General features: G+C 47.2%; 1 pseudogene; it reads right to left on the bottom strand.

Annotated features, from left to right (window-relative positions):
- Window positions 1-4838: 4838 nt before the first annotated feature.
- Window positions 4839-7845, bottom strand: LOC123163065 (G-type lectin S-receptor-like serine/threonine-protein kinase SD2-5; annotated as a pseudogene).
- Window positions 7846-9525: the final 1680 nt, after the last annotated feature.

Here is a 9525-nt window from a genome sequence, read left to right on the forward strand (position 1 = left end):
CGCCGCCACCGCTCTCTGTACAGAGAGCAACTTCCTCAGAGGGGGAAGAACTGCCTGGGAGGGGCTGGCCCGATACGGCATAAGTCAACGTGCAACGCCCAAGCGATATGCGCTGCACTATACACAGTGTGGCGCCCTAGCCTCAGGCGCTGCACTGCTGTCTGTGGGGGCGCAGGAGGCCCAGGGCTGCCACGCTGGCTGGATGTGCGACACCTAAGGGAAGGGCGCTGCAGCGTTGGGTGCGGCGCCGCGCTGTCGGGCGCCACACTAAAGGATCAACGGAGTGAAATTTTTTCAAGAGCAGGTCAGTTTGTGATTTGATTTCGCCCTCAGGTCAAATATGTGATTTCTGCCTCATGATTCATGCACGCCACAGTTTTCCATGTTTCGTTTTCTCTCTCATCTGTCATGTCGTCTAACCGAAACAATGTTCAAACGGTATCGGATGAGATGGTGTTTGTTCAACTGTCAGGATCGGATTATTCCTGAACAGGAGGCGGCCAAGGACCTACATTTCACTTTCTTTTTTTGCGGGGCGAAGGACCTACATTTCTTTTTCTTTTTTTGCGGGGTGAAGGACCTACATTTCGTCTGTACTATTTTTATTCGTCAACATCGTTTTTGCCTTCAAAAAGAAAGTCAAGACAGCTCGCTCGTTTCCGCAATTAATCATCCACCCAAGGTAATGTATTGGGCTATTGGCCAAAGTTGGAAACCATACAAAACTAGTAGTGGTGATACTACTACTCCATGTATCGGACGTGCATGCATGGCCAGGGGCAGGCAGTACTACGTACCAGCTCGCCGCGCGCATCGCCATGCTGCCCCAATGTATATTTGTCCCTAGAGTGTTTGGGGAGACCGGCTGGCTTAATCAAATTGGGTGTTGTTTGCCTTAAGAATGGAGGCTTAGCTGTTATTAAGCCTGCTTGTTAAGCCCTTGCCTGGAATTGCTTACTTTAAAGGGGAATTGCTCCCTCTCGTCCGACTACGACGATGCTCCATGCGTATGGCCGGTAGCGACGAGGAAGGCTCCATGAGTGGAGTGCCACCGACCTGTCCGCGTCCGGGTCTGTCGAAAGGCGGCACGCCCATGTGGGCGTTCGTGGCGAGGCCATACATGGTCAGGGCAATGCTGTGCTGGTGGTGGCTCTGGTCCATCTCTCGTGGAGTTTCTCGATGGAGAACGAACGATGGCGGGTGCGTACGGTCCCCGCAGACAGCATTGCATTGCATGGTTTAGAGTTAGTTCAGGGATCCGCGCATTAATTGCAGTACGTGATTACGCAATCGGACGCGTAGGACAGGACCGAAAGGAGATGGGATGGTCTGGACTGTGAGTTCTGGCTAAGGCTGGTCATAGTGGGGAGTAACTTAGACTAGTAACATACATATGTTACTAGTCTATGTTACTACCTTCATAGTGGGTAGTGTCATAGGTGTGATAACATAGTTGCCTTCATTTATTACTTTGTAGACTCATTATGCATTGGAAACCGCTATGTGATGGTAACATATTATGTTACTCTATTTGCCTCTCTCCTCATTAACTACTTGCCACATCATCATTTTTGCTTATGTGGCATCTATGTTACTACCTATGTTACTCCCACTATGACCAGCCTAATGCAGAGGGCTCGATTATTCTTTCTGGAAAATTAAGGATGGCATCGGCCGTGTCTACGACTCGGTGCTGATTGATCTTGGACCGTGGGTGATCACGGGCGGAAGGAAAGGAAAGGCGAGCGCACGGCAGCTGGATGGCACGTACGACTATACAGTAGTACGCGATCGTTGTAACCGACCGCACGCCGCATCGTTCTCGTACAGACAGACGCGGCCGGGCGCGCGCAGGCGGTGCGGCCCACGCACTAGTACTAACATGCAGTACGATCGAGGACGCGCCGGCTGAGTGACCGGCTTGGCCAAGCACGACACGAGGCGTCTGGTGCCTTTCGGCCGGGTGCCTTTCTCCCCACGGGAACAACAGCTTTGAGACCTCGCACCTCGGATTCGATTCGCGTCGCGTCGCGCCTGCGCCTTCCTCACTTCTTCTCCCCGCGTGCCGCCTCGCCACGTCCGTCCACGCCACGCAGCGGCATCAAAGAGGAGGGGGAGGCGCGGCAGCGGCCTGGCGGGGCGAGCGACGGGACCGAGAAAGTAAAGCAGCCGGGCACGGACTTTGGCGCAAGATCGACTCATCATCATCATCAGCCATCACCCAGTGAGCGATCGATCGCGTGAGGCGAGGTGATCCCTGTGTCCTGCTGCCGCTCGTTCACGCACTGTGCTAGTACTCCCTCCGTTCCGATTTAGTCAATCGGAACGGAGGGAGTACGTCGTAGGCGGGCAGGCCGCAGGCGCGCATGCCGTCCGTCGTGAGGGTGAGTGACGGAGCGAGGCTGCCGCTGCTGCTGCGCACTGTGGCCTCGGGATTTGGGAAGGATCCTTTTGGGGGCCGCGCGCCCATGTCTGCGTCTACCGCCTGTCTTGTTCGCATCGCGAGTCGCGACTGCTGTTTTACGTACCGCCGCCGGCGACCGTGTTACTGCCCGCATGTTGGGCTACGTCTTTCCACGCCTGTTTCTGTGTGGTTGGACCGCGCAGCGCGCGAGAATAGAGGAGCAAAGGTTTATTTACATGTGGCTGTTACGACGGGTTTGCCCTTTTACAGCATCTGCTTTGAACGGAATTTCATGCAGAACCGTCGAATTTAGTGCACAGAGAAAGATCCTCTACACCATGTCTTTTGCCGTTAGCACGCACCACTATGGGCTGGAAGCACTTTGAAAGATGGCCTTGGCGGGCTGGCAGGCCACCTCGTTAATCCCGCGAAATCAGGTTTTATTGGGAAAAACATTTTTGAGAAAAAAAGGATTAATGATCCTTTTCAGGTAATCAAACTAATAGTTCGGTGGTTGATTTTTTTTTTTGAAACGGAGGCAAAAGTTTTGCCTCATCGATTAATTAAAAAAAAAAAGAGAATTGCCCAATTAATTAATGGAAAACCGGGCGAAAACCAATACAAACTGAGCATCACATGGCAAGAAACCCATAACCGCACGGGCGGCAACCGCCAGACTCTTCGAAAACACAAAATCCACAAACCCCAATATTGCTCCTACGCCAAGTGACCCCCGACAAGAACACCTCGACACAAGACATCACGCACCTCCCAACCCACAACGGCAAACCAATCCAAGAGGATGGGCCGAGAGACCGAAGGTCATCTATCAAGCAGCAAGAGACGCCTTGCCTATGGCGCCACTCTTGCCTTTGCCTACCTTCTTTTGTTTGCCTTTATTGGCGTTCCTGTCAGGAGGCAAGCAATTGACCTGCCCGAACCAGGTCTAGCAACCTCCACACTGGTAAGCAAGTCACAAAGTTCTTTCGCGAATAGAGCATTTGAATTTGGAGTAGGTGCCAACACACTTGGCTCAATGGCCATGCCACTCCCAGGCATCACTTGATCGATGGTCACAGGCGAGGGAAGGGCATCAACATCTAAAACTCTGTGCTCCTTGATGCCCAGAGGTAAGCTAGTCGACTCCTGACACCCAACGGACGTAGGCGAGCGAGAGATTGCAACATCGAAATCAACACACTCCTCGGCATCCATTATCTTGCTAGACTCCAGGGATGATGCTGGCGGTAAAGCAACAATTGAGATCTTGGGCAGGTCTACCTTCAGGTGTTCGACAGATAAAGGCAAAACCGGGCCCCCACACAGTTCCCGAAGCTCGGGTATGATCTGCAGTACCGGAGTCACAACCACATCATGCAAGGTTGGATGTTGCGGATGGAGAGCTTCATGGAGCGTGCTGAGGCTGCACTACGTGAGCTCTCCCTGGCGTTGCCTGTGTTGCAGAGTGCTCATGTGTCGCGCCCTTTGGTTGTGCCTGGTGACAGCTTCGAGATCCAGAGGGGAGCTGAGCTTCATGGTTGTTTCTCCCCTCGTGCTAGAGCCAGATCACTGTCGTCAGCCTCTGAGGGTCGGTGGTTGATTGACTGGTCCATTTTGCAGACAAAGGAGCCACCAAGAAAAATGCTGGAACTGGGGGCAAGAGTACTAGAACGAGCAGCAAATGAGGTGTACACAGCTGGGCAGGGGTGGCGAATCAACATGGCGAGGCCCTGGATGATGGCTGCAACTCCTTCATCTTCTGCCGCGGTTCCAAGTCCTTTTGTTGCCTGCTAGTTACTAGTTTTCAGGTCATTGACTCAGATAGATGTGTTGTTTGGACTTTGTTCATGCTGGCCTGTGTTGGTTCTTTTGGCCGGTTTCAATCGTCTTGTGTAATGCTGTGAACCTGTTTTTGTGCTACCTGTCCTGTCCTGTCCTTTGAACTCTGTAAGCCTGATTTTCAGTAATGAAAATCGGAAGGGGAAAGCCCTTCTTTGATCAAAATTTTTTGGGAAAAAACAGTGTTTCCCCCCTCTTTTTAGCCCGGAAACCAAGAGGAGAGGCACTTGAAGGTGTCGGTATCTCACAAACTGTGGTTTTTGATCAATAAAACCTGGATTCACCCTAAAAAAACTTGAAGCTGTGCTAAGATTGTTCCAGCCAAGAACCGAAACAATGATTCCATCCCGAAATGCAACACACCACCACCGGATTTATGTAACCTGCACCACTGCTTGTTTCTTTGGTTGGTGTCAATGATGTGTTAATCTGGAGCAAGTTCACTGGTAGAACACGAGACTGGAAGGGCATCATCAGGCGACAAAAATAATTCTGTAGTAAAATTCCTGCTAGTGCCCTTCAAGAGCAACTTGTAACACAAAAAGTTGCCTATTTCGAGGGAAGGAATTTTGGTGCCTTACAGGCCCATTGAGATGATTAGAAGCTCACCACAGATGCATAATGGATCAAACTTCAGGTAATTGCAGTTTTCAGAAAGAAAAATAATAATGTAACCTGGGAAGTACAATTTTTTGCCATTACAGTATGTAACTACTGATACAAGGAGACGTCTATATCACAACTTTAGGATCTAGATGATGATATTGCACAGGACAAATGTGAATTCATGTTCCAAGCCTTGAGCTCGCGCTCACCTTGGTCCTGAAAGGACGGAGTCTATCTGCAGAGTTGCGGCAAAGTTCCCACGGACCGCTCTATTTGCCACCATTAGTTCCAGATTTACCAGGTCCAAATCAAGTTCGGTTTCGACATCCATTGCACCATCCAGGAATTTGACGGCTTCGGTCATGGAAGGCCGCCGACGGCTGTCAACCTGCAGGCACCACATTGCCAGATTCATCATGCGCGACACTTCATCCAAATGACATTGCATATCAGTGAAGCGCGGATTGATAAGGTCCAACAGCTTGTCAGTTTTGGCCTTGTCCTGCAGCATGCTGATGAGATGACGGCTTTCTTCAGGCTGTGAATAATCCAAATTACTTCTACCGCAAATAATTTCCATGATAACAATGCCAAAGCTATACACATCAACCTTTTCGTTGATCACAGATGTCAACCACTCAGGAGCCAAGTAACCTGGTGTGCCTCTCAATCTAGTCATGACACTGCCCTGCTCGCGATCAATTAGCTTGGCAAGACCGAAGTCAGATACCTTGGCAGTGAATTGCTCATCCAAAAGGATATTTTGTGGCTTGATGTCTAGATGAACGATTGTTTCCCGGCAGTCACTGTGAAGATAAGCTAATCCCCTTGCTACATCAGTGATGATCCTCAATCTGGTTTTCCAATCAAGTGGTGCTTCTTGGTGCCTTTGGAAAATCCACCTATCCAAAGATCCATTTGGCATGTATTCATAGACAAGAAGCCTATGCGACTTTTCAGCACAAAATCCAATTAGCCTCACCAAATATATGTGGTTGATGCTTCCAATAGTCTGAACCTCTGCTAAAAATTCCCTTTTCCCTTGATTAATGCCATCCAATCTTTTCACAGCAACCTGCTTATCACAAATCTGTCCTTCAAAAACAGAACCAGATCCTCCTTTCCCAATCACTTTTGAGAAATCTTCAGTTGCTGACTTCAACTCCATAAAAGAAAATCTTGCAGGTAGCCCTGGTAACTGATCGATAATGTCATCATCTTCTAATGGTTCTGCCATGTTTCTTCGTAAAACTACAAGCACTGCAACAACAACCATAGCAATAAAAGTTGAAGAGCCAATGGCTAATACAACGGCTAATTTTCCTTGAGTTAGCATGAAGTTGCGGGTAGCTCTGTTAACTTTAACAAATGCCAGAGAACTAAAATTGCTCGGGTAACTTCCAGCTTTTACACTTATCATGGAGAAGATGTCAGATGCCAGAAAACAGTAACCAGTAGAGGCATCGGAATGCTTGAAAAATGAAGCCTTACACAAACAGTTATTCAAGCATGATAATTTGCACCGCTCTTCGCTTGTTGTTCAATTGTAGACGCCGTTGAAGTGATTGATGTTGGGAAGGGAAAGAAGCCTAGGCTTCTGTGACGAATCACATGATACTGAATCTATTGGTGAGCAGCCACGATTAGGCTCCCTTGGATCAATTAGTTCAAATAATCCGGATTGGCCAATGGCAGCATCAGGACAGCTGCACTGTCCATTTGAACAAATACCATATTCGCCACAAGCTAGAGGATAAGCACAAGGATCAGTTATATCAAAAAGATCTGAAGTCAACCAACTGTTGTTTGGCATCTGATATAACCTCAGGTGCCCATCGAACTCTAGCCTCACAAACACCAGCCCATAGTTATCCTTGGGCAGCTTGATCTGGTAATCCGGTGCCTCTGTATCCCGGAAAGAAGTGAACACCTCCAGGCTGCCATTCTTGAGTGCAACGTATGCTGACCTGTTTGTCATGACAGTTCCACCAGTCGGGCTCCGATAGTATGATAGAGGAGTATCAGTTCCTGCAAATGCATGCATGCCATCAGGAAGGACAGTGAGATAAATTTTTCCACTGGCCCAGTTGGTCATCGAGGTGCTTGCCATGAGCTTCTGCCCCACTTGTAGAACCTGCCCAGTGACAAGTGTGTCAGTCGGGTGATCAAAAGACCTCCAGAGCTCCATATTCGCATGATTTAACAGCACCAGATTGCCTGTGCTGGTAAGATTCATGCCAGCAACAGACTTCTCCGTTGTATTGGTAGACCAAACCAGTGTTCCATCAGCGTCACAGAGCACCAAATCCCCAAGTTCAGTAAGTTGAACACTAGCATTCTCTTTGACTGGGCGATCACGGTTGGCAGACCAGACCACCTCTGGCGAATGTAAATAAACTACATCTTTGAAGCTATATACACTGACAAAGAAGATGGAAAAGATGTAGTCATCACAGGTAGCCACAGCCCCTGCACAGAAGAAGCCGCAGGCAAATGAAGGAATGCTAGCATCATGCGAGCTACTAATAAAAGTCGTGAACGCATCCATAGGGAGGATGATGCGCATAGAGAAGTTATCATCTGGAGAAATGTTGTGGAGGAGCGAGGGATTATTTCGCCATATGGTGCCAAGCTCAACATTCAAAGCAAAGGATTTGCTCATGGCAAGTCTGGAAGAAGAAAAAGTTAAAGGTAGAACAAAAAGGAGGATCAAGATCTTTGGAGGATACATGGCTACACCAATAATTGAACTCAACAGGTTGGTTCTATATGGCAGAACCAAGTCGCCCTTTAGGCCCTGCTAGTCTCTCCACATATGCTGGCACGGGCGCCGTGGTGTCGCTGCTATGCTTGCGGTGGGCAAGCTTGTATAGGCGAGCTGCAAGAGGATGAAGGTGAGGCAAGCAAGAACAGAAAATTTTGGAGGGATGGAGCGAGAAAAAGTGATTGGGAGATAGCAACGAATGTGAGGAGCAAATGGAAGTGAACAAGAGCCACTTGGGAACTTGGAGATGAGTGGCATACAGTCTGGCATAGCAGATCAAGTAACAATGACACACGGCCAAAAAAATGAGAACCATGCAGGTTCTCCAAAGACTCCTTGATTTTCGCTTAACTATCGATTGCAAACTACAGTATATTTACATATAAAAAAGATACATTTCAAATCAATGGCCCTACCAGAAACCAGCCAATTTTCTTCATTGACCAGCCAAAAGTAGGTTCCTTAAATGCTTTGAAATCTCTGGATATGACTAGTACTACTTTTCTGTAACACGTCTTCTTAGAAATTTTGTTGACCACATCAGTCGTTGAATCAACTTAATTTCGGTGAAAATGTTGGATCATTTTAGGGGCGTTTGAAATAGTGGCATAATAATTCCCTAGGAAAGTTTCAGCAACATGTACTTCCATAGGAAATAAAAGAAGAGAGCTGATCCCAAGGAAATTTCATGAGTGGAGCCAACAACTCGTACTTCTATTTGCATAAACTTCCAAATGATTAAAAGAAGAATGGGCACAGACGAGTTAAAAAATAAGTGAAACGATCAGGCACCGGCGTTGTCCTTGGCCAGCATTTATAGCACCATTCTACTTGTTTGACTACAAGCTAATGAGTGACAGATACAACAATCTACTTCTAGTAGAAGTACCGCCTTCAAGGACAACTTGCTAGTGTTTATTAGTTAGAAGTCTAGAACAGATTACATGAGCATGGCTGCGCGTGCACAACATGTTGTTCGAAGCACCCCGGAGTTTTCAGAACTTATAAAAGAATTGTGGATGTAATGATGAATAGCATACCATGTGAAGCTGCAATTTATCCACAAATTAGAACATTTGCAGCTTACCAAAAATCAAGAGTTGAACACTTAAACTGAACACTTGGCTCTTGATTTTTTTGTGTGCAAGGTACAGTTGGTCATATTTTTGGATGAATTTTAGCAGGCTCACATGTCATAGTATTAATTATATTCATGAACTCAAAGATCTTAGAGAAGTCAAGGGTGTCACACTGCCACCTAGCAAGTTGATGGCAACAGCAGAGGGCAACAGCAGAGCACACCACAGTTGAACGGACTTTTAGGTTAAGCATGTTTTCAGATGCTACCTCCATCCAAAATAGACAACACCCTAGAGAGCAAAAGTCAAACTTATCTAGCTTGACTATTGATACATATAACAAGAATTGATTTTGGTCGAATATAAAAAAATAATTACATCTTTCAAAAAGTTTTTTTTTAGAAAAGGAGGATGACCCGCGGCCTCTGCATCTGGGAGTTGCATGCAGCCATTTTATTAATTATTCACAAAGACCTTACAAAGTAGTAATACATTTCAAGAAGTATACTCCACAATTACATAATCTTTTAAAAAAAATCACTAACATGTTCATATGAATGTATCGGTAAACGTTGTGCCTTGAGACAGTGCCCATGTCTAAAACGTGAGTATTTTGTAATGAAAGGAGTAAATCATATTTCTCAAGGTGTAATGCGGCCGAGGCCGATTACAATAGTAGCATGCTTGCGCGCGAGAAGAGGAATGCCCCTCCACAAGGAGGCGGCATCCTTGTCGATACTCGATAGTCTTACAAAGCCTATGTGACCAGATATCGAGGCCCGCAATCATAAGCCTTACAGAAGTAGCAGAGTGGGTGTCTATTGATCGGAAGG

Source organism: Triticum aestivum, chromosome 7B (assembly GCF_018294505.1).
Source record: "Triticum aestivum cultivar Chinese Spring chromosome 7B, IWGSC CS RefSeq v2.1, whole genome shotgun sequence".
In the NCBI taxonomy this organism is placed as follows: Eukaryota; Viridiplantae; Streptophyta; class Magnoliopsida; order Poales; family Poaceae; genus Triticum; species Triticum aestivum.